The 27138-nt window shown below is 36.3% G+C and overlaps 1 protein-coding gene across 1 annotated transcript in view; it reads right to left on the bottom strand.

The window, feature by feature from the left end:
* The window catches only part of BBS9 (Bardet-Biedl syndrome 9), a 282783-nt gene that overhangs the window by 51462 nt on the left and 204183 nt on the right, over window positions 1-27138 (bottom strand). The window lies entirely within an intron of this gene.

Raw genomic sequence — 27138 nt, 5'->3', positions numbered from 1 at the left:
AGGCATACATGGTGCAAAGGGTCAAATTTGATGAGAGATACTTGGAGTAAAATTGATGTTATAGATTCATGTATTTGATCTCTATATTTCTACCTGTAATAAACACATTCAATATGTAACACTGGGCTATATACATGCATGCAATAAATATTTATATTAACTAGAGAAACAATATTGTTCAATCTTATTTTCCATTTACTAATTTCAGACTTGGAACAAAATTTTATCCAAATTTTAAAAAATCCACTGAAAATAGGAGAAACTTTCATCATAGAAAGTATTCTATCTGCAATTAAATATTCTGCAATGGATACAAGCAAGAAAATCTGAATACTAAATATTTAATTTTCAGACTTGGAGGGAGAGAGGGATATAAAAAAGAAAAAAACCTGAAATGAAGATCATCTTCTATGTTCATTAATTTCATTTGCAACATGTCCAAAGAGCAGCCTTTTTTCAGAGATATCATAGAAACAATATTGATCTATACAATTTCTGAAAACAGCAGAAACCTCAATAAAAATGCATGGACTGTTCAAATTAGGTAAAATTAAAAGGCTTAATTTGGGGCCAACAGGTGCTGGAAATGCTCCACTCATATGCACTCATAAAAAGAGAAGATAATTAACCCTCCAATCTCAATGTTAACATCCAAACGACATAAATTCCACCATCTACATCAACAGACACTTCAGGTTCCATGTCAGTATTCAAGTTATTTCAATACTTTTTTTTAACCGTTGTTTATTGCACCAAAAATGTAAGGTATCTACACATCAAAGCATGAACCCACATGAGTATATTCAGAATTTTAAATGCAGTATTTATGACATTGATTTGAAAACATTTTGCTCAAAGCACACCTAGAAGTAGAGGAAAAGGCATGTAAATGTTGCTTTTTTAAATGGCCATTAAGATTTATTATTTGCTATGATAAATTCTTTTGATGAAATCTTAAAAGATTTATCTTTTAAAATATATTTTTCTACTAAACATACTTATTCAGATTTTTAATCCTAAATCCTAGGAAACATCCCTCTGCATCCTTCTCATATTTATTTCAAATACAACTGACTTATCTACTCCATTATTTTCATTAATTATGTTTAGCATATACTCCAATAATTGAAAATAAATATATATTCCCTGTTTCTTCTCCAGTCTTTATACTATTTAAAACATTTTTTCATCCCATAAATATGATAAAGCATAAACACATGCACACAGCACCTCTCTATGCTCTAAGTATCAAATTGGCAGCTGACGAGTAAAAAAGAAAACATTCTAGATTTAAAAATTCTTCACAAGCTACTGAAACTACCCTCTAGGAAATACTAGGCATGTTGATACACAGCAGTCTTCTCTTTGTATCCTATATAATTATTTACATCTGTGCTGGTGCACATATATTGACTAATTCAGCACAGAGAAAAATCCCTCACCCAAGGAAAACAATATTTTTCTGTCAGGATCCATAATCTGAAGTGGCATTGACCACTAAATCACTAAATGGTTATTTCACAGATTTTAGGGACTGATGAAGTTTAGTGCAATTCGGGACTCACTATGTGCAAAATGCATATTGCGTTTGTCCCTTTCTTCATTACTTTCTTCCTCTTGTTCAAATAATCCTGAGACAATTTCAAGTCTCAAAGATCTCAGAAAACTGCAGCTTGAGGAGAAAATACTGTAGCTACACAAGTTTCAAATGACTTCCTTATTCTACCTCTTGGACTTTTTTTTCCTTCTTTCCTTGCCTAGTACCAAACTTCTACATAACAGTTAATAAAACTGTTCAGAAATAAAACTGTTCTTCTCTCAGTAAATTATCTGTAAAAATGCATCGTTCACAGCTGCTTTATTAACCTAGGCCAGATTAAATGTGGCATTTCCAGTTATCTCAAGGGTCAAGGCACAGTCTGAATGTACCTAAGATGCTTCTTAAAAATTTGCTTTGCACAACCGTGCACACACTTCCCACATCCATGCCTGTTCTTCCATTCTTCCTTTTTCTTGACCTTTAGACAGTCAATAAGACTAGTTCCTAAACCAAAATTACTTTCTGTGTGGCCATGATTTCTTCTACAGTTATAATTTTGACCTCCAAACTCCTTAGCAAGTCACATTTAATCAGAGAAAGTACAGATAAAATTTAATTAAATGCCATACACAAACTAAAAATCTTAAACAATTCAAGCAACAGTTGTCACTGATATTACAAAACTTATTCTAAGGGAATCCAGTTTGGGAGAATACAGTGCCTAAGATGAATGATCAACCTTCTTGTGATGCACATATAATTAAATTAACATACCAGGGTAAACTTCCACACAGAAATATGCTTGAAAATAGAATTTCAATGAGGGCCAATATTCAGCCTACAAGAATAAAAAATTTGAAATGCAAGAGAGATTTCAACAGAGGAACAAAACCCAAGCCATTAAACATTGCCAGTGAGGGGAGGATGATATATATGAAAGGAAACAGAACTGAACTGGAGTTCATGGAATTTTTCAGAGACAGAATGAAAACAATGTAAAAATGGGACAAAGAATGAGAAGAGTTACATAGTTCAATCACATGGAGTAGGATTTGGTACAGGACATGTTTCCAACATTGAAACTTCACAAGCTCACTTTCTGGGATTTGAGCTGAACAAGATTTGCAAAAGTCCTTAAAAGTAACTTTGCTCTTCCTGAATAAAACCCCAAAACTCACATTAGTCTTGAAAACATACTAACTCTTGAAGCATGCATTTGAACCACACACATTTTATTCCTTACAATTTTCATTCAACTCATTTATTTGGGGGAATGGGTGATCTGCAAGAATTTTTGGAAGCCTTATCAAAAGACATAAAAAATACAGATACTGGGAATAGGAAATCTTATAATGAAAAGCATGACACACAGCTCAAAACCCTGAAACCAAACTGTTTCCCCAAAACATCTGGCTTTCTTTTGTGGGATTTTATGTCCATAATAATAAATAAGTCAGGTTTAGGAGTGCCAGTTCATTAACTATTTAAGAATGTCTAAGGCACAGCAGCTGCCTGGATCTCACAGCATGTCCAAATAGAACGAATGTTCTCTGTTGGTAACAGTATATTCAAATACAAGTATTACTTTTGTGGATTGATACTAATAAACACAGGTTTAATTTTAAATGGAGTTTAAAATCCATTTCCTTCCCTTACCATTTGTTATTTATTTTTTAGCTACTGAATATTCCTGGACAGTTAACAAAAATCTTAAACATTTCATCACTTTGCAGTACTGTTGAAGGCTTTGGATGTAACAGTACAATATTTCTGAATTAAAGTTACTTTTTTGACTCAAGTACGTAAATACATACCATGCCTGTATATTTTTCTTCTGAAACTTTTCATTTAATTCATGCCTTACAGTTTCAACTCACCAATTCCTATCATCTGCACTGAGGCTGAGGAACAGTAAAAGAACAGTGTTTTAATGTCACCACTCCTACTTCTTACTCTCTTGAATACATTTTTCTTTTTTATGAGTCCATGAAGATGATTAAAAAGACAATATTTTTCATCTGGATTTAGTTTTGAAAATGTGTAAACTCCATTTCTGAAATTAGGAGATCTTCACAACCAGCTAATGAGGGGTTTTGATCCTTTGGGGAATCATTTTGGATTAGGCCACTAGGAATTTTTCTGCTTTAAAGGAAATCTCTGGGTAGCAGGAGGACAATCGAATTGTTAATAAAACTTGTTTTAGAGAATCATTGCACATCAGGTGCAGCATGGAGAAGGAAAAGAAGTTAACTGTAGAGCTGTAAAGCTGTGAGTGCTCTTTGCTAAGACCCAACAGCTGTAAACAGTTCTCACAGTCTATTTATCGGGTTGGTTAGGTATTGGAATTTAGAGTCAATTACAAAGACTGTATTTTCATAACTAACTGTTTCAAGTAGTTGGACTAAGTAAGGAGGCTAGGGAAGAGAAAACTCCTCAAAAATAGATGCATATGATCATTGTAACATTTAAAAGAGGAGATGCGTTCTCTGCACATGACATATAAAAAGACATAAATACATAAATATGTTTGGAAAACATGCAAATCTCATAAAATACTCCAGTGTCATTGACTACCCTTCTCAAAATTAAAAACAAGAGTAGATAAAGGTGGGGCATATTTTGAGGACCTAAAAACCTTTTGAAAAGATGATACCTGCCTTCTGCTCATGGTGAGACTGAATCCAATCCAAGGCAAAGACTTAGAGCAGTATGCTCCAGCATTGCATTCTAGGATTTGGCATATGATTGGAATTCTTCAAACATTTTTACTGTGATATAAGGATGACAATCAAAACAATTTCAGCCAAAAAGAAAGTCATTTTCTTTTACAAAATATTTTAACCATCTGGAATTTTTTGAAAATCATTTTATAATCCAAAACACAGCCTGTATCAAAACTAAGTTAACTAAATGGAATTTTTCTTGTCCTCCAAGAATTACCAAATAAGTAGGGTTGGAAAAATCCTTTAAGATCATCAAATCCAACTGTCAACTCAACACAGTCAAGTCCATCACTAAAACAGGTCCCCAAGTACCACACTACATGTCTTTTAAACAACTCCGGGGACAGTGACTCAACCACTCCTCCAGGCAGCTTATACCAATGCTTGACAACCCTTTGAAGAATTTGAAAGAAATTGAAGAATTTCTTCTTAATATCCAATCTAAACCTTACCTGGGCACAACTTTAGGCCATTCTGCCTCATCCTGTCACTTATTACTTGTGAAAAGAGACCAATCCCCACCTGGCTACAGCCTCCTTTCAGGTAGTTGTAGAGAGAGATAAGGTCCTCCAAGAGCCTTCTTTTTTCCAGGCTTTAGACCAGCTTCCTCAGCCATTCCTCATCAGATTTATGCTCCAGGCCCCTTACCAGTTTTGTTGCCCTTCTCCAGACACACTCCAGCATGTCATTGTCTCTCTTGTAGGGAGAGGCCTAAAACTGAACACAGGATTTGAGGCAGGCATCACCCAGTGCTGTGTACAGGGTGACAATCACTGCCCTGCTCCTGCTGGCCACATTATCGCTGATCCAGGCCAGGATGCCATTGGTCTTCTTGGCCATCTGTGCACATGCTGGCTTGTGTTCAGCCAGCTAGTCACCAACAAACCCAGACCTTTTCCATGTGGCAGCTTTCCAGCCACTCTTCCCCTAGCCTGTAGCACCGCGTGAGGTTGTTGTGACCCAGGTGCAGAACCCAGAACTTTGCCTTGTTGAACCTCATGTAATTGGTCTCAGCCCATAATTCCAGCCTGTTGAGATCAAGTTCTGTGAAGTTTACTTGATACATGCTCAGCAAGCCACCATTTCAGTAGAGGCAGCTCATGCTCCCTGAAGGGCTTGCTAGGTACTCAGCTCAACCCTCCCTATCAGAAATGCAGAAATGCCCACCTTCTCCAGACCAGCCTACAATCTGCTTCCTTAAATTATTTCAGACAAGACAAGTAAGCTTGACTTAGTAATTTAAACTGTAGGATTTTGCTAAGTAAGGTCATTTTGTCTGAAGCAGTTTAGACTGCATTCAGCAATTAACTCCACTCACAAATCTAAATTGTTGCTAATTACTGACAAGGAAAAAAAGAGGGGGGAAGAGGGAGAGAAAAATAGTGCTTATCTGTGAAAAGGTTACAGATTATTTCTTTCACTGAGGGGCAGAATAAAAACGCGCATTTGCAATCCATTAGAAAATGGCACTTGTGAATTCTTAAAATGCATATTTCAGGGAATAGAAATCTTTGGGAATGAAAGCCTGTCTGGATTGATTAAATCATCAGATGCAAAGTGTTAGAATTGCCAGTCTTGTTTCCCTGTTTAATCTCTTGTTGAGGAAGTCCCCAAGGCACTCTTTAATTGTGTTTATACAGCAAAGCAATGATATATCACATGTGGCAGTACAAAAATATTTTCATGCTGATTCTATAGGTTTGCATAACTCTGATTAAGGTACTTTTCCTGTTTTAACTTCACAGATTAACTTTTAAATTTAAATTTATAACTGAAGACTTGCAAAATTTGCACTTACACAATTAAAGAACACTTTAAAAAATTATACTTGATTCACTTTCATTTTCATTGCAATTTTTTTTTACGTGATATAAGATGTTATGCAAACATTTATTGTGCATTTCTTTCACATACCCTCACAAACAAAAGCAAGTTTGTTCCCCTGGTTATCACCCATTCAGGCAGCAGGGTACACAAGATTAACTGCAAGCCTATGCAGAGACCTAATTCCCAGTATCTCTTAAGAAATGCAGACTGCAGTAGTTTTCTATTTTACTCACTTGTCACAATGCCTCACAGTTTCCAAGGGTTTGGTTTTTTTTTTGTAAAGCCTGACAGATGTGAAAGATTTGAAGTATTTCTTTTGGTTTTTGTTTTGGCTTCTTAATTGTACAATTCAACATTGTTCAAAAGAGTCTTAGGTGTGGCCAAGAAAAAACCTCTAATGGTCTCCATTGCAAATGGAAAGGGGAATAATTCAGATTGCAATCTAAAAAAAATTACAAATGTTTTTGAAAGGAGCACCAACTAAAAACTTTTCTGTATTGTTTGAATAGGATGAAGTACATTGGAAGCTGCTAACTCAGACAAAAAAAACCATTTCCCATAAATACTTGAGTTTGTACTTGTGTTGCAGCACTGCCATGTGAAAAATGAGAAGATAATCAAACTGCAGCCCCACCCCAAGTAAAACTAGTTTGAAGAAGGATAATTTGTTTGGTTTAGCTCCCCATAAACAGACTCCATACACAGCAATACAAAACATAGATTTTTACAAACAAGGAAAAGGCATCTCAAGCCTCAACAGTGGAAACAATCATACATTCCTACAAGGATCTCAGGTTTTGTTTGTAAAGTTGCAGCTAACAGAACACTGCAACATCTTGTTTATATCTATTTTATCCACAAAGATACCCACTTTTATCTATATACTGTATGTATAAATGTTTATGGATACCCTAATGCTACATTCTGCAGACTTCAATTCAAGAGCATTAAGCATTGTTTAATCTATTCTGAATTTGAGTAATAATGAGAATCACACCGGAGTTTCTCACACTTAGCATGTGCAACAGGTATATATTTTCAGATATGGTTTTATGGCAGACAAGGTACATAAGGGAGTGAAAGTTACTCAGGCACACTCCTATAGATTTTGCAGACTTTGGGATCACATACAAGACAGGAGTTGGACCCCCAGTAAATTACAGGCTCTTTTTCACTTTTAGAATACATTATTTTCACTAACATTTATGGAGCGTAAACAACCAGTCAACATGAAACACTTCTGTTCAAATGATGCCATACAGCCTGTGCAGAGACCTCTAAAACCTGCCATGAGTATTACACCCCACACTTCTGACACAACAGTGTAAAGCCATCAGTGATTAATCCCAACTGGTTTCTTCCACTGCCAACACTCCTCAAAGTAAGATGTCCTTATCTGTGTGTGTACCCTGTGCCACCTTCCATACTGTGACAGAGCATATCAAAGGCTTTGCATGATTTTTTAAAAGGCAGTTTAATAAAAGCAAATGAGCCAGCAGGTTTTTAAAAAAAGAAGAGCTCTTGGCACCCAAATTCCATTACATTTCAAAGGAATTTAAGAGCTCAACTCCCTTAAGGTCTTTAATGTAGGTTAGCAGCATACCATTTATTAAAACAGTGACTATTTGATACCCGCTTGAGTAAAAAAAAGACGGGCACCAAGAGGCAGCTTCAGCATCCTGAAATCATGATTTACAAATATCAATTTAACCTTATATGTGGTGCCTGCACAGTCATTACCTAATAACTACTTTATTGCTTCCTGGCAGGGGCCTCCTTCACTGTACCAAAGCCACTAAATAATACACTCAGGCTCCCACATCTCTTCCACATCATGGGTCTGTCACTGGATCACTGACCAGGCAGTTGTCATCTTAAGATGGGAATAGTTCCAAAAAAAGCTGACTAGACTAGGTATGACTTATCCTCTTTGGAAAGAGCTCAGTAGAATTTTCACAGAGTGCTATCAGATCAGTTGGGTGCACCTAAACCATTTTTTTTAATATATTCACTTTACAACTGTAAAAATACTCCTAGCACTGTACACTGCCTTTGAGGGAATGAGATATTTGAAAAGTGGATGCTCCCATGTTTTTCAGGATACATTAATTCCAAGCCTAGACATGGATGGCTCTTCAATGCCACCTAGGCAATTTTTCATTCTTCAATTCAGCAGTTCTTCTTACACTGTGAAGGAAAAGCAACTGCCATTCTTATTGCCCAAGCAGTAAAAGCCTATAACTTTTAACACAAAAGCACAGAACAGGAGGTAACTACTCCCTCAGTGTAGATCAGTAAGACAGAAATGAAGGGCAGAACCCAGAGGTTGACCTCATGTTGTTTTGTAACATAAGCACTTTCCACCCAAAGGGCAAAAGTCAAGGAGAGTTTGATTGTGGAGTCAAAATAGTCCTACTGCTCTGTTATTTTAGCCTCCCTTTCTTCCTCCAGATTATTCCACTCAACATAACCTACAGCATTTAGTGATAAACCTGCTGGCACAGAATTTATAGAGAAACAACGCTTGATTCTCTTTCAGCTACTTATCTTTTTAAGCAGTGGAAAGAGAAAGACTCCTACTATATATAGTGACTCCTTGGTGTCTAGCCATCCCCCCCCCCCCCCCAGCCCAGCTCTGTTTTTGGTATGCACACAGGACATGATGGTTTTAAGCACAGCAACAGAAAACAGTTCACTTTCCCAAAAGGACATAATAGGTGCTTTTTCACAAATGAAGGCCACTTGTAATGCATGGTTGACTGTGAAAAGTAACTGTGAAGCAAAGATAAGATCAAGTATCTTTGACCATGTTGAAGAATCGAAAGCCATGAAGTTTATGCCACTAATTGAGAATTAGTATGTACTTGCACGATGTACAACAAAATCAAAGATTATTCCATTATAGGAATAATGTAGAGCAATAACAAAACCTTTTTTTTAATAACTAGCCAAGTATAAGAACAGCAAAGGAAGCAAAAAAATTACTAAGTAAACTACTTTCCTATTCTCATGAGTCTGGAAAACTTCAGTGACTGATGTGTGGAAAAAAATCACAGAAAATGAGAAAGGTATTTTTTAGTTTGCCAATTAGTAGTAAACATTATTTTGCAAAGGAACACTTCTAATATTGCATATGATTAACTTACACATATATATAACATATATATACACATATAATTAACTACACAAAATTAAATATAACTCCCTTTCTGATTCAATAATTAGACAAATTAATGTACAGAAAATTAAGCACTTAAAAAGCTGTAAGCAGCACCCCAGCACTAATTCTATTAATCAAATATTTCCAAATCAAATTTTTAGACTATCAAACTGTTATTCCAGCACTGATATAACCAGCAATCAAAAATAAGACACTTTCCCCTCAAAATTTAATTTTTAGGCCAATCCTAAACCACTTCTCAGATAGAACACATAGCTTTTTGTGGAGTCATGCAAAGGTCATATTAAGTGCTGTATCTGAGCTTTTTTTTTTAATCCAGTAAAATGAGCAAGAAAGAAAGTGGATTGCAAAAAAAACCCAAACAAGCAAAAATCGCAACCAAAATAAAAAAACCCCACACCTTCTGATGCCTGAATTCTGGGAAGGCCAATTTCTCTGCCCACTATTTTATACATCTCAGACAAAAGCAAATATGTTCAAATCACAAGTGATGTTCAGGGGAAAAAAAAAAACTTATTTATGCACAGAGAATTCCGATTTAAACCAGGCAAAGCAGAACAGCAGTGATTTTGCATAAAGAAACAAACCCAGGAAAGAGTAATTTGAAATTAATCAAAATTTTATAAGTTTTAAGAAGTTCTCTGTACTTTTTAATTTGTTGCAGCTTGGTCAAGAAAAGAAGAAAAAAGGCTGTGTTCCACCTACTACAACCCTACTTCTGTTATAGTTATCCTTGTATCCTTCCCAGCCTGTATACACTTATTTCCTAGACAAAATACTTTTTTTTTCTTAATCACTTACACAAAACACAAGAAAAAGTTACACAAAGAAACCCAGATTTACACATCTCCAATCTCTGTAAGACAGAAAAATACCAGAAAGAAAGAATAATCCAGCTAAAAGAGCTGTCAGTCTGCATGCCATTATGGGGATGACTCATGAGTCCATAGGCACCAATCTTTGTGTAACAGGCTGAGTTTTGAGAACTGAAATTTCCAATTTGAGTGGTGTAAGTTTTTTTTTTTTTTTAAGAACATGAAAATGGATCATGTTTGTGTTAGAAAGCTACAGCTGACAATCAGTTTTATTCTACAGTTCAAAACTGTGTCTCTAAGGAAATGCCTTTTTTATTTTTAATTTAAACTAGCTTCTAAACAGTAATTCCCAGGTGGTTTCAAAATCCAATTTGTTCAAAAACATGAGCAACATAGGGTGACTGTTGAAGCTGACCATAAAAAAAAAAAACTAATCAAGTTAAGTCAACTTGAGAAAGATGTTGGAATTCTGACTAATATAACACAGAACTTTCTGCAAATGTTTCTGCAATGCAGATCTACCTTCTTTTCATAGCTTTCTAAGACATATTAAAGGACAAAATTGAGCAAGAATAATGCTATCCTATAAACAACAGTACAAAAAATGCACCTACAGACAGTGGCAATAATATGACTTGGCTCTTACATCAATAGGAGTGAGTATTCTTGTGTGCTGTCCATATGCAGGCTGTGTAACTCTGAAGAAAATAGCCAAGGGACTCATTTATATCTGTTTTTGCAGATGATACAATTTAATATGAGGATCCGTGGGGTGCATGACTGTAAATCTTTGACTGAAAATTACACATGGAGACAGAAAGCAACAGAATTATTTAAATAGTTTGAGCCTAACTATGAACATCTCAGAGCTCCTACAGCATCAGTACAGAGTGCCAAACCCATAAATCACTAGCCTGAATGAAAATGAAAACGTTTTATTTGTGTAAAAACATGAGAAAGGATGACTTAATTAGAGAACAAAACCTTCACTATATCCAGTTGATTTATATGTTTTTCTCATCCATGAGACAAATGAATCTTGCATTACATTCCTCTGCAATAATGGGCATGAGTTATCCCTCACTACCACAGTGAGCACAATAATACATCAAAGGGCTCAGGAAAGTTACATTTAATGATATCCCTTAGATAGTCCATAAAGTAAAGCAACACATATTGCCATTACATTAATCTCAACCATCCTAACTCTGTAAGTATCTCAAAAGGCAGGCAAGCTTACCAGTATCTTAACACAACTTTAGCAGAAAAAGATGGCCCTGAGTCTCCTACTGCTAAGCAAAAACATTTTATGGTATTATGTAGAATATTTTACAGAGTTTACAGTACTAAATAATAAGGTATGAATAAATACACTTATATAGTATGCCTGTACCTTCCCAGAACAGAAACACACATGTCTCTGTGCCATTCAATCCTGCCCACAAAGCTTCTCAGCAATCAAAAATTCTGCCTGCCTGTGGTCTGTGTTCTCTTGAGGCTGGAGATCATGCAAGTACTTCAAAGCACAGGCTGTCTTCATGACCCAGAACTTAATATTTTTATTTTTCTGAGTTCAGGCTATTTGTACAGCCTGCCTGTCCAGCAGCAATGAGTTCAGGCTTCTTGAATGCCTCCTTTCTTATCAGCACCAGTCTCATGACAACATTTTAGAGGCAGGTGAGGTCAATAGGCCCCATGGACAAGGCAGCATGCTTAGTTTTCCATATTGCATGTGAGTGAGTCTAGGGGGTCTCTAAGTTTCCCTTAAAGACTGTGACCATGTTCCACTAGAATTGACACTAAAGATGAACAGATGGCAAATACAGCCTTCCTTTGCACAGCAGGTGCACACAGAGATTCTGTATTACCAGTCTCCATGGAGGACAATAAAATTCTCAGGCCCCTAACATGTAAGGCTTAAAAGCAAGGATCAAACAACTATCTTAGGCATTATACCACTACACATTACACCAGAGGGAGTCAGTTCCACCTATGTTCCTGCATCACTATCTATGGCATAAACCTGCAGAAATATCTAAACATAAAACACAAGGTGAAGTGGTAAGTGGAATTTAGGTTATCTATATTTGGTATTGGTCCCTCAAAGGAGACCTAAGTAATGACTTGATGGAGTCAACTTTCTCCACAATGCAACTGAGAAGAGCTTAAACAATAAAAAAAAGTTTGTAGTAACAGCTACAGTGTTGCCTACTATAATTTAGGCAGCATACATAACTGAGCAAGGCACATGTGCATTTACCTTCGCCAGTGCCAGCCTAGAGGACACATTGTTTTTGAAGAAGCAGGAGAAAGGAATCAGTTCCTTTTTGTAAAACGGATTAAAACCCACACTCCTCCTGTGCTCCTCCTAGAATACTAAAATACCAGGTTGCTGGTGATTTTCCTCTTTTAACCTCCCACTTCGGGACACATCAGGCATTTTATGGCTTCTAAAGCAAAATTTTCCCAGAAGCATTATTAGAGAACAGAGCTTTTACCACCTCCTCCAAAATGAAGTAGTAATTCAGCAGCAGAATAGTAAGGCTTAAAGCATGCTGAAATCACTGCTTTGCATGCATACTAACACTGTCCCCTTGTACTCCATTGTCCTCTCTCTTTCCACTTCCTCCCTCCTGTTTTGTTGTCTGATTGAAAGCTCTGGCACAGGCTGCCAGGCTGCTCTCCGTTTATACAGCACCTACTATAACAGGGTCACAGCCTGTGAAACAAATTCCAGTGCACTAAAACACTATAAACAACCACCGCCAACAGGCCTGTCAGAGCAAATTAGCTGAGTATATTCTGGTGACGCATGATCCCCAATGGCTTCTTAAGCAGTTTCTCTTCCTGATTTATGAAATCATCCACTTTTCCACAATGAACCAGATGGCTGTTAGCGCAAATTATTGAAATTCTGCTTGACTTATGCAAAGTACTTTATAGTACTTTCATCCTCTGCTGGCGCAAGCTAAGACTTTCAACAGCACCAAAAGAACAACTTATACCACCATCTGCCCCTTCATCCACACTGACCTCGGCCCTCCTCATAAACACTCCAGTTTTGATGGTATGACTCAATACACATTCATATTTGAACTCTTAGTCCTGTGGAAAAAAGCATCTATTTGGATAGGATGCAGCTACACTTAGTGCATCTTTCTACTCTTGACACTGCACATACCTGTTAGTGCCTGTACCCTCTGTAAGAGGGTAGAGCTGGGAGAGGGAAGATTGCAACTCACTCTGCCCTCCTCTGCTATCAGCAAAACCATCCTCATGTTTCAACCATAAGACAGAAATGGATGGAGCATACAGGACCTCCCTAGCATTTAGAAGATTTTTCCCAGCAGTAGCTGGTTGCTACAGCTTGGTCTAGACATGAACAATTTAAGTTTCCTTGTAACCCCTGTGGGAAATGTCCAGCTGTGAAAACTGCTGGAATTTCCTGATAACCTCAGCGTCCTGCCTTGTATTTTAGAATAAACAATGTTGACAGCAACAGTGTGCCAGAAGTAGACTTTACCAGTTTGCTGCAGAAACAGGGAACTTCCATCTACTTTTCACTTTTGTTATGAGAACTGATACGCATATCATGAGCCATTTCTGCCACACTCATACCCATTCCCCCAGTTACATAAGTGAGTACACATAGAAGAACAGAGAATACACAGCAAAGGAGGATTATTTCAAAAGCTTTTACCCATTACTCTTGTTTCTATTGTTATAAGAAATTAGTAATGATTATAAAATTTTTCATATCTTCAGCCAATTTTTATAGAGTAATTACAGTAAGTTACGATTTCATGTACTGTATAAAATCACTCATGAGGAAAAATAATAATTATACACCTCTTTTAAACCAACTTCAAACAATGGGCAGCCATGTAATTGGCTTTTGACTGTTCTTTTCAAATCAACACAGTCTCTGGGTTGTATTGTCAAAAAGACCATGAGATACCACAACCTCAAATATATACAGTTCATCTCTGTACACCCTTTAAAAAGTATTACTATTATTAATTAAAGATTATTCTTATTCTTGTCATGTTTTGAAAAATTAGAACTCAGAATTCTATGCTACACTATTTTTAGCCACATGCCCACCTTTATGTACAACTTTAAATATATGTTGAAATTTATTTTATACACTGGGAACAAGGTAACACATCACGAACTAAAAAAAAATAAATTCATGTCACCTACCCAACAATAAGCTTGCACTTCTTAACATGTAAAACCCACAGAATTTCAGGAGGGTTTGTTTTCCTCATATGACTCTAGAGATAAGTGATCGGTTCAAGTATCTGCCTGTTCAGCCATCATCTGACTGAATGTGGTAACATGAGCATTAGCTATGGTGACAGGCCACTACACATTGTCTGTTCTTCCTATCTCATGTATTCAAAATTTGACAAAACCATACTTTAGGACTCCAGGAAACTCCTGCGTATACATCCACCCAGCCTGATTAGCCTGCAAAAACAAATGGTGTAGTGGCAACTATGAAAGACAAGTTCAAAGGCAGGTCAGAAGATAACAAAACTCCACATGAAGAAGGATCAATTGAGCTCAGCTGCTTTCTGTATGATCAAGCAGCACAATATCATCTCTTTTTCTTTAGGACTATACTCAATTCCTGCATCACTTTTTTCAAAATAAACTTCCAAAGCCAAATACAAATATCAAGCAGCAGACCTGCAGCAAGTGAATGGTGACAGCAGAATCAAATGGAAACAAATGGACAGGAACATCACCAACTGCTTCTGGGGGAGGAGAGCTGCAGGTCACCAGCTACATCTGGTCATGCCAGCCAAAGGCAAAGAGATGATCAGAGCTGGAAGATGAATAAGTATCTTGATATGGTTGTACTGGGAAAGGCATAATGGAAGGTGGAAACTTACTGGCTAACAGGCCAAGAAAAAGAGAGAACAGATCTATTCAAACCAGAATCACACTTACGAATACTTTTAGTTGGATCAAGCCAGGCAGCTCATCTCAAATTACGTTACACTACCATGGTGCTCCTGTGAAGTACAAATCCAGCCCCCGGTGCTGAAGTAACAGTGCCAGACACACCGAGTCGCTCGTGCCTTCTGTCAGGCCATTAAAATGTGCTACAGGTCTCAGACCTGGTCCAGGAGAAGAAGTTTTATTTGACCACCCGAGCCAGCGAAGGTGGCAGGCAGCGAGTGTGTGCTGATGTCTTACCACAGGGAGAAGTTGAGTCACTGTTCACAGTGCCAGCTGGATTCAGGCATGAGTTTAATAAACTGGTTCACTGCAGTGATCATGCCTGGTTGTTGCTGGCACCAAATGCTTTCATCTCTAAATGTCACAGGCAGGTTACTGTGGCTTTTCTTTTTTTTTTTTTTTTTCCAGTAGGTGAATAAAAATGTGGAAATTCCAGCTACAAAACCCCATCAAGAAAGAGAACAGAAAAAAAAAATCAACTTTTGATGTTTGTTGCCGAAATAAAATGGCTCCACAATTCTAGCTCCACATTAAAATAGGGACAAAAATAAGCCTGTCCTCTGTGGTCAGTCATAATTTCTGAAATCTTGGAATTATTTTCTGTGCAATCATTCTGCAAAGATTTTCTTGGAATGGGTCAGGGAAACATCAAGCAAGGAGGTAACATCTTGTAAGAACCTGAAGAAACATGTCCAGGCAAGTGAGAGCTAACCAACTTACTGCTTGCCAGGAAAGTTGCACATACATGCCACTGAAAATTCTCAAGAAGTGCATAATTGTACTGCCCCATTGCTTGTCAAATTTCCTTCTCTGGCTGGGATTGATCAATATTGAACTCTATTGCACTTCAGAAAAAGAACAAATCTCTACATGAGAATCTACCCTCTTGAGACCTTGTTCAGAGCTTTTCAACCAGATCTTAATGATCCCATTACAACTTATCTTCTCTCACCATAAATAGGAACAAGCAAGCTCAACAGCAAAATTTTCAGGAAGAATCTTTAAATCTTAGTGCCCTAGTCAGCTTAAAAATACACTTAGTTCTCACTGCTCCTAAAGCTTCCAGAAAACAAGTTAAAGCCACCCGAAAATGTCTGTCACCCCCAAATGGTGGCACTCGGTAGCAGATGGACTTTTTTGCTGTGTCACACACAAAAAAGGCCAATGATAAAGAAAAATAAGGTGAAGGATTATTTTTCATTCCTCATTCATCAGGTTGCACATGTCTGCTGACCACTGAACTTGTTTGATTTGCAAGGGCAGCAGGGAACAATAACAATTCTCCAACAGAAAAGGAAACAGAAGAGTTATAGAATCACACATAACCCTCCCCAACATCCTTTTAACAATCAAAGGAAAAAAGATAACCATATTTCCATTGTGGATAATGAAATTTGATATTCAAGTCATCTTGCTGCCTCCTTGTTGGCACAATTAATTTAAGGAGAAAGTCTCAATTTCTCACTTCAAATATATGTGTCACAATCAAATATAATTTACATTTCATTTATCCCCTCGCATCAAAGAAACAATATAGGTACAAACCAGGCTTCTAGAAATGGGAAGGCCATAAATTTGATCATATTTAAAAGGAGAACAAAAAAACAAAGTGTATTTTTATAACTTTTCCAGCATCTAAATAGGAAAAATTACTTGCTTTTCTCCTATTCGTTCTGGATACAGGTCAGATGTGTCTCTCAAGTAATTTGCGTCACCCATGGCCTCACTAAGGATTGCCAAGCCTTTACAAGGTTGTTTCTCAGCTTTGAATATTGCCAAAATAAAACTGCTTGTGTATTATAGGGAGATGTGAGGAACTTGTGTATTATAATATTTGAGTTCTGTCTGAAGCAGAGATTTAATAAGGTCTTGCTGCTTTTTGATAAAAGCTATTTCTTTAGAAATATAATACAAAAATAGCTTTACATGGACAACCAACAAAGGTAACGAGAAACAGGACCATTCACAGTGTCACTGCCAGTCTAGACAAACATGCAAAATCCTATGCTCCATCTCACAAGGCTCATTATATAAAACCATACAGAAAACAAACCAGGACCAAGTCAGCATTTCCTGCCAGGAAAAATATTATATGGCTTACCAGCTGCTGAGGACAGGAGTCTGTGAATTCAAAGAAGTAAAAATTATGTGATTCAGGATCTAAATGTCTCCTCAGAAAGAACAGGAGCAGGACAGTCAAGTGGTTTAGCATGCCCAGGGCAGGATGTATTAGCAGGATTACTGGAGATGACTTATGCCTGTTCTGCAACTCAGAGTAGGAAATGTAAGCACGTTTACATGCCTGCCTCAGTGCCTTCTTGGACAGGACATCAGACCTTTTAGTGACCTTCTAATTTCTCTTTCCTAAACCCATTTGCACATAAAAATTTTGGACTGCAACTTCTTTTGTTAATATTATGATAATCCATGTTAAATCAATGATGTTGCTTTATACAAACAGTTTATTCTAAAGTGATGGCAGTAAATTTTTACCTCATTAGACAGTGAGGGGATTTGGGTACTGCATTTTTATATAAAGAAGAAATCGCAAGCCCAACATTCTTTTTCGTTATTTACACAATAAAAATACACTAACATAATTTATCTTTTAGACGCAATCGATTTTTTCCCCCATTCTATGGATTACAATGAAGTCTGACCTTCATATCAGTCCAAAGTAGTTGCCTCCCTAACCAAATTATTTTGGAGTTCCCTGATAAGCAAACACTGGTCCAATATCACACTTCAAATGGTTTTGGTTAGATACTGGTAGCCTGACATTGATTTTGCTTTTCTCAAAACTTTGGAAAATAGTGAGTCATGTAGTTGGAAACACAGCAACTGGTGGTGGAAACTCAACTTGCACCTTTTCAGCTCCACTGAAGTTTGTAGTGATGATCCAAAGCAGCATTTGGATGTCATGTGTAATATATACAAAAGACATAATCATTGCTTATTTACCCCAGAAAAAAACGCAGATGCTTAGGTCATCAACTGCCTTCTCTTGATACTTTAAAAAAATAAAAATTGCTATATATTCCTATAAAGCAGCTGTCTTTTTCAATACAGAAGAATAATTCCCATAATAGAAGAGCAAAGTTTTAACAAAAGAACAGCAAGGCTTTGAAGATTCATGAATTCTCCATACTGGAAATCTAAAATGTCAGAGCTAATCACAAAGATTTTTAAAATTGGTTCTTAGTCTTTTTTTCCTCCCACAAGCCAGAGAAGATACATTAAATTATTTTATTCTGAAATATTATTAATCATTGAGGCTCTTTCTCTTCCTTTGAACTTCAAGTGAAAAGAAAGCAGAGCCATTAGTGTTGGGAAAAACAGCTTTTCGGAGTCAGGGCAGTGATTCAGGTTATACCTGAATTTTCTCCAATATGTTCCTGTAATTAGTGAATTTGACTTCCATTAAGTATAAAACACATCATAAAAATATCATGGTTTAGCATACTAAGTGTAAGATTCAAGTTAAGCAAATTCTATATTTTAGTCCTTAATTCCTCCTTGTATTTATATAATTCATGTAAAATGGCTGCTTTAGCTTCCCTCTGTGTACATACATGCAAATACTATTGCTTGCATCACTGACCATTTTGCTGACAAATTAATCCAGAAAATGTTTATGCTCGTATCTGCAGAATGAGCATGGAAAATTTCTAATTTACACAGTTGCCTCTTGCAAAATATTGTGAAAGTTTGTTTAAGACACTGTGTGACAAGGAGTTAGCATCATTTCTGGGCCAGGAAATAAGGTAGAGAAACAACCACAGCACTGTGGTTGAAGGTCAGAAACTGATTCAGGGATTCCTCCAAAGAAACTAACAGCAGTGGGATATGACCCACTTTGGACACCTGTGCAAAGCATTTGTACTTGGCCAATGTCCTTAAATAATGACAATTAAATGCTTTGGAATTTTTTTTTTCCCTTTTCCTTTTCTATATTGTAGAGGTAGACCAAATACAACATCATCTTCCTTCTGGGGTGATCAGCTTGTTCAACTGGAAGTGTGTTTTATCCCAGAATTCAAAAATAAATGCCTGCATGCTCTTCCACACTCCAAAGGGCTCTAAAGGATACAGGAAACATGACATTGCCAGTTCAATGATTTGTGCAATATCACTTTATTGAAAGCAATTTTGGGAGGCTTAGGTTCAAACTTTTTCTCTTAGATAATCAATGAGCTTTCTTTTGTTACATGTCCCAACACCTGGGTAGATGAAAGTACATAAAAATGAAGCAATAATGGGGAAAACATGAATGTAGTTCAGCTGTCTTGCGTGGTTTGGAAGATCAGAGAAAGCCATAATATGAAACTCTTTCTTTCAAACAAAATTCAACTTTCAAACTTATTTAGTGCTTTAAATGTAGTATTTTCTATCACAATTTCCCACTCTGGTAACACATTGTTTTTAAATTGAAAATCTCTGTAGCAATTAAAGGCTTAAAGTGCTAGTATAGAATCTTTACTCAACAGATTACATCCACATAATAGATTTTATAGTGTGCAAAACCAAAGAAAATACAAAGGTAAAAAAATATTTTACCATTTATCTGCTGATGAAAATAAACTACATTTGTGTCCCCGTTGGCCTAATATTTTCAGACTATAAAAGTGAACAAGTTGTGTGGCACCTGTCAGTTTATTGGAAGCAAATTACCTATGGATGAAATTATGAAAGAGGAAGGTCATCAAAGGTATAAATATTTGACTGAGCCTTCTTGATCAAAAAACGTACCTCTCTGACCTTTCCTTTTCCTGTACTTGCCAGAAAGTTATTCCATACAAAACATTTTCTCACAACTGCTCTAATTTCCTAAAGGCTACTGTTTGTTATTCTAACTGTAAAGGTAGCAAGCAGCAATGTTAATTAATGACCTCCTAGAAATCTGCACACAATTACATTGCATGCAAACACTAGAATGTTAGTAAATTATTTCCCTTCTATACAATAGCAAGGTTGCTTTCTGCATATCATTACATAAACCTATGTAGAAAGATATTTCTGTAAATTATGTCACAAATTACCTTACTTCCAGTATCCCCATGTTAGCAGCTGAATGAATATGCTGAGGAGATGTTGCCATTCACTTTAGTGATATGATATTCCACAGGATTATTTTCCACTATACCCTCAGGTTTTGTAGTCATTTTTATGCTAGCAATCACTGCTAATGTTTTATTCAATATATTTAGCACAACATTTTGCTAAATTGCTAAAGCAATGAGCAAATACTAAGAAAGGAAAAAAAATTAACAAGTAGAAGGTGAAAACACCAAATCATGGTCCAGTGAACTCTGGCTTTGCCTTAAACAAATTAGCAAATGTTCCTCAGCTCCTTGTTTCTCCCACATTTCATAAAGCCCTGTTAACCCCTTCCCTTTGGGTGTGGGTGGGAGCTCAGGGCACCAATATGATATGTTCAAATCCACACAGCCTTCAATGAGTTAACTTTTCTTCCACAAAGGTGAAGAGTTTTGCTGACCCAGTGCAAGTTGGCTTGAATAAAATTCAATTCTGCTGTAGTCAACAGGAAAGTAGGAAGGAAAATAGGATTTAACAAACAAAGCATAAAAAGTCCACAGCAGGAAATCATTATTTGGGCAATTGTTCACTTTGTTAACAGACTGGACTGTATTAATATCTATCAGTGCATACTGCTGTGTTTGTGGTTTCTCTGTAGTGGCACGTCTGGTCTGATTAGTTACAAAGTGGTCATATAGGCAAGTGAAATCTGCAATTGTGTGAGGTTTCCGAAGAATACAGAATACATATGTCATTAATGCTTAATCTGGCACCAGCTTATTCTGGTTAAAGTTTGAGTGGTTGACTAAAATTAAATCAATACTAAAAGAGGCTCAGAATGCCAATAGAAGTGGTTTACAGACATAGTTTCACTGACCATTACAGCTGCTATAGATTAGGCACATGAAACGCTTCAGTTCAAGTTAACATTTTTAGTATAGATACACAAAAAACTGCAGCCACAGTATTCTGTGTGCTTGCAGTCAAAAACATTCTAGGAACACATACAACATTGTTCCAAGTTACCATTTCACATTTATCAATTTCAGTCATGCTTCTTACCACAAGAAGCTTAAATTAAAATTATTAGAATATATACATGTGTGTGTGCTTATGTGTGTGTGTATATATACACACACACATATATATATAAAAATATATGACATTGCTGTTAAGAAACACATTTCTAGACAAAGATCCTATAAACCACTGGGGAAAGCCTGACATTCTACAGGGTTTTACATAATAATTATATTATAAAACTTAAAAAGCCATTGATATTAACCAGTGAACACAGTAACACCAACGATGTTTGTACTGGAACAGTTCCTTAACTTTCATGAGAGGAGTCATAAACCAGTTTCTTTTATGTATTCTGAAGGTTCTGGATACAAAGCAGCATCACAGGCAGAACACTCTTCTCATCTAGCTATATTTCAGGTCCCTTTTTCCCAAAGGAAATGTTTCCCAGCCTGCCTGCCTTACTCAAGCTTCTTTGAAGCTACCTTAAAAGCTACAACTTGCCTCTGAGAAATGAACTTCTGGTTAAAAACTGCAGGTGGTGAGGTAAGAAAAGGCTTGCAATATAACTTTTTATCAGACTCAGACATTTTAGATCAATATGAAGGCAGTAGAGATGCCAGTTTTAATTGACTGTGAATGCAGTTCAGTGGTTGTTCTGAAGAAAGATTTTGATTTACTTGTTTTATGATGGGAGTGTGGCCACGCCAAATACTATTTCCCAATACTGTAGAGACTTAAACGAAACACATGGTGGATATATCACTCTGAGCCATTCATTTATCATCTTTTATGGAATTTGAGGGATTTACTAGGCCCACTTTCTCTTAACTATTAACATTTTATCCAGTTCACAGGGCATCAGCTATTCAGGAGAAAACTGGAAAAAGTCAATTGCAAAACATATCCCATGCATTGCATTTCACTCTTGACCCAATAACTTCCCTTTTCCAAACTTGATATTTCAGAAAAGATCGGTATTTTTTATATCTGATAGTTCATAGGACTATCATTAGCCAGATTTCACTGTACTATGCTCTGACCACTTTCCCAGGTGTGGGATCAAATCCAGTATCTGACAACATTTGCAATCCCCTCTAGACAAATCCTTAGCTGAAATGTACAAAAGTGCTTCAAGGCTCCTTGTAGCAAAGTTAAGCCCCACATAAAACCATTTGGCAAACTTGGGAATAAGCTCAAGAGACACCTGTGTAAGTTACCTGTGCCTCCTCTGCCTTTCACTTTCAGCCAACTTTATATTTGAGCAAAGGGGGTTAGATTTACAGAGAACCAGTGGCTCCTTGGCCTCCATAACTAACATGGAGGAGATGCCCTGTTATGCCTATTCACTCTCAGCCACTTTTCAAAAACAAAGTGTATAAGATTACTTACACATGCCTCAGCACGCTGCTTGGCTCCAATAGCCATGTGGGTTTACTACTCTGTGTATTGGATTAGTGCAGGAGTTTAAAAACTTTTAATTGAATAATTTATTATTCTGTCCACCTCGCATTTATTAAAACTTTGGTTTGAGCCATATTTAAGTCTAAAATAATTATTTTCAGTTTGGGTCTCCTAATTTGGAATCAGTTTCAGGTAGAATATCAGAAATTTTGTGGAAGTTATCTGTAATTTACAGTTTCATAAAATCCTCCATTGCAAATCTGAAGGATAACAAACGCTGTTGGTAATAACCTGAATTTACAGAACAGATTTTTTTTCTGTTTATTGTGAAGGATTACCTTTTAAATTTTACTTATATGGACCACTTTTTTTAGATAATCCATTGTAAAAGTAACAAAGCTCATACTCACCTTTATACAAGATTGCAACTCACTGAGGTAATCCAAAGGGTGGATTACAAAGCACTAAATACTTGTCTTTTACAAATTACTAGCAAGAATGAATCTCATTATTTATTTCAATTTCAGATACTTGAATACCATCTCAGTGCACTGAATTCTATTGACAGTTGCCAGGAATTTTGTAGGACAAATTCATAAGATTACACTGCAAGTTTTTGCTGTTAGTGTCTAAGTACTACCCATATAAAACATTCATTCTAATTATTTAAATGACAAAGTCAAGCCTTACAATGAGAACAATTAATCTTGTGGCTTTGAAACTAGGCTAGCACTGAGAGGTAGAGCCAGTATTACACTATGCTTTCAGGATGTCTTCTGAAATATATTTAAGAAGTCCCTTCAAAAAATGGGAATGGTAATATTTTTTAATTCAAATTACAATTGCCTTTTCTAGTGATAGATCATTTATAGTAGCACAATAGTAATATAATCTTGAAGAAACCTATTTTACAACTTTAGACCACAATCTGCACTGACTAAATTCAGGAAAAATAGAGGAGCACATATAGAGATCAGTGATTCTGGAACAAATACAACAGTGGAAAGACTGCACTAGGTGCCTGTAAAGTGAAACCTGGACATACAAAACACAAAAACTAACACAAACATGTAAGGAGAAAGCATCTCCTGCTATTTTACACTCTCTTAACTATACAACAACCATTTCATGTCTTACACTTCTCTTATCCAGTGGCATATGAATTGTATTTCAGTTACATACTAAATCAATACTAAGATAGTATGAGACTTTTTATTCCTCAGATTCATACAATAACTGAATAAAACAGTCTAAATCAAATCTCCTGCTTCAAACAGGGTCAACACTGAATTCAGGTCAGGTTACTCAGGGTTTTATCTAACCTATCCAGGCCTGAACACCTCCAAAGGGGGAGATGCCTCAGTCTCACTTTGAAGCCTATACCAAAGTTTTAACATCCTCATCATGAGAAGCTGGGTTTTTTTCCCCTTCATATAATTTGGGAACCTCTCCTGTTTCAATTCATAACCATTGTTATGTGTCCTCTTCTCCTGCCTTGCAGCTCTGTGAAAGCAAGGCTCTTTCTTCTTAAGACCTCTTCAATTCTGGCACCCTACATTCAAGGTCCATCCAAAGCGTCCTCTTGTCCAGGCTAAACAAGTCCCATCACCTCTACTCCTCCTCACAGAAAAGTTCCAGCTCTCAACTTCATAGTCCACTGCTGATCTCACACAATTTTACTGACACCTTCCTTATATTGGAGGGGACCAAAGCTGAACCCAGTATTGCCCATGTGCATATGTTTTGTTGGGTTTTTTTTTTTGCTGGTTTTTGTTTTGGGTTGGGTTTTTTTGTTTGTTTTGTTGTTGTGGGTTTTTTTTTTGTCCAATTACTTAGGTTAATCTAAATGTAGCCATTAATCAGAAATATTACTATAATGGACTATGAAAAAGGATATAAACCTCATGGCCTGTATCCTGATACTGTTATGAACTCCTAAGATAAAGGTTTGGAGTATATAATATATATAGTTTTCTGAGTATACAGTTTATTTATACTTAATTTATATCAACATTTGTTATTACACAGTGGTTTTGGAGTGTCTATTTAATCAAGAACAATATTTGAATACCATTTTATTCCAAGAAAAGGTGTAATTTAGGAATAATAGATCTGCTGCATGTAAAGGACTAGAATGTTCTCATAAAAGTTTTGTTACTCAAAAAAGAAATTGTCAGATAGAAGTATTAAAATTTACACCAAGTTTTCATATTTTACTTCTCATTTTCTCTAGTTTATAATACTTGTGGATTAATTCCTGTGAATTAATTCCCGCTATAACTATTCTATTAAACAAAGTACCAAAATCACCCTCATCAGGCCCTGCTTGGGTTCTTCCTCACTTTGGACCACCCATACACCAGGTTCATGTTGTACTCTGCTTTCTATACTCACAGTAGAGAAAACTCTTTGTTTCAACACTATGAAATTTAATCCTTCTCCATTGCTGCATTTTAAAAAGCATCATCCTTGCCTTCATACAGCTCAGTCATTATTTTCTCATGTCACACTTTTCATTGGAAGCCTTATGAATATAAAACTTTTCTCAGACTACAACACCAAAACCCCACAAAACCCTACAAGCTTGCAGTAACAAAGCCTGCCTTATTTGCTGTCATCTTGATCTTTTCTGTTTATCAGTATCTTCAATCTTCTCTCTCAACCAGCATAATGTCTTGGGAAAAAAAAGTGCCTTAAATCTTTTTGTAGGCAAAAATAATTATTGCAAATGCACAAGTCCCATTATATACAAAAAGCAATGCAACAATTACTTCATTTGTTAGGAAGAGGTTAACATCGCTCTGTGGGCTTCTTGTCAAGTACCAGCAGTTACAAAATGTCTTTGTGTAATGTATCAGCATTCCTGAAGTTTTGAGAAACGGGGGAGGGGAAATCAATATTAAAAATCAGGGAGCTGGAGCCTTCACATGAAATACAGTTTTGTTCTTACCACAAAGCTAAGTGGTTTTGATCTTTCTGAACTTCTCAATCATGTGTGACCAAAGAATTCTTTGCAATGAATTATGTTTGCCTTCTATGTTAATGAAAAGCCAACATGCATAATTTATAGAAGCTAGGAACCAAACATTAAAAAATAAAGTCATAAAAAAGCCATAGGAGTCTTTAATGGCAGAGTTCTCACCATCTAAATGGAACTGTTATACAATATTTTTCTGTCACATTTATTGGGTTTTATTTGAATATGTTCGACTTCGCAATGATGTTTGTACAAAAATTCCAAAGAGGAAAAACATTAAAAACCAATAAAATCAAACAAATGAATGGTCACAAGAAAAACAAAAAGTCTGTAGAATACCTAATTTTCTTTTAAAGTCAGTATTAGGCTTAAATCTCAGCCATAAACATCTAAAATACAATGTTCCTCTTTCACAAAGTTGGATCCTAGTGTTTTACTTTCTGTTTTGCTTTTATGCTGCTACTCCTCAGTACAATGACTTCCTGTAAGGAGTGGTATTCCACCAAAGTAACTGCCATCCTCTTTCTTTAGTGACAGAGGAAGGCTTCTTCCAGATGCAGGAATCGAAAAAGCAGAGGAAAACAAGAAAAGGTCTGAATCCTGAGCTACAAGCATCAACAAGCAGCATTTCCATTGGCTTGCACAACTTCAAAGTATACATTACCATGTATGTTTTGCAGTGCCATATCATCCCCACACCCTCATCCTCATATAAATAAGATTGTAGAGTAAACATTCTATTGAAAGACAAAGCTAGCAATACAAAATGTTTTCTCACCCAGTTCCTGCCTGCGGGACATATTATTTGCTTGGTATTCAGAGCAATCAGATTTTTCACATAATGAGTAAGAATCATCTCTCGCCCTTTAAAAAAAAAATATATATCATTTGAGCTTGTCTACTTAAGGTGAGGTTTTTTTTATCTGCCCCATCTTGCAAACTGGGACTAGTAGAGAAGAGAGTTGCTCTACTATCTAAGTGCTAAGCTGTCACTGATTTCACATGACAATGCAACTTGATTGAGATGTATTAAATACAGATTTCCAGATAAAACAACTACTTTGTACATCTGAAGAATTAATTTTCCAAAGTACCTTCAATAAGTAAACAGCAAGATCTTAACCGAAATGTCCATTGATAGTAAGTTTGAAGGTATGTTTTGGGAAAGCATTAAAACTATCAGTAACACAAGCTTATTCTGTGCCAATGCAAAATACACAATTATGAGCGAAGTTAAGTAAGATTAGACTGCTTAGTTCTGTAAGCAGAGGAATGGAATAGTTTCTACTTTGAAAACAACTCAAGAGCTGGATCTCATTCCCAAGGGAAGCCTAATGAGACTGAACTGTTTCAGAAGTGAGCTGGTTAGACAGCACAAAACACCATTTACCTACAACAAAAACTGAATCATCAGTGCAGAAGGGAAAGAGCTCCCTAGAATAACATCCTTCCCTGCTTCTTAAAATCAGTAACTGAGAAATGTGTCCTCTCCATTTATTACTGCAATATTTTTTAATAATCTTGAAAATACAGTATTGATTTGGAGAGAAGCTGGTACAAAATTAATTGCTAACTTTAATAAGGTAATTCATTGGATCCTGCATTGCTTCTAGTGATAATTACAGATTACAACTCCAGAAACA

The sequence above is a fragment of the Molothrus aeneus genome, chromosome 1 (genome assembly GCF_037042795.1).
Source record: "Molothrus aeneus isolate 106 chromosome 1, BPBGC_Maene_1.0, whole genome shotgun sequence".
NCBI lineage: Eukaryota > Metazoa > Chordata > Aves > Passeriformes > Icteridae > Molothrus > Molothrus aeneus.
Note: the sequence above shows the minus strand (reverse complement) of the source record. Positions and strands in the feature narration are given on the sequence as shown.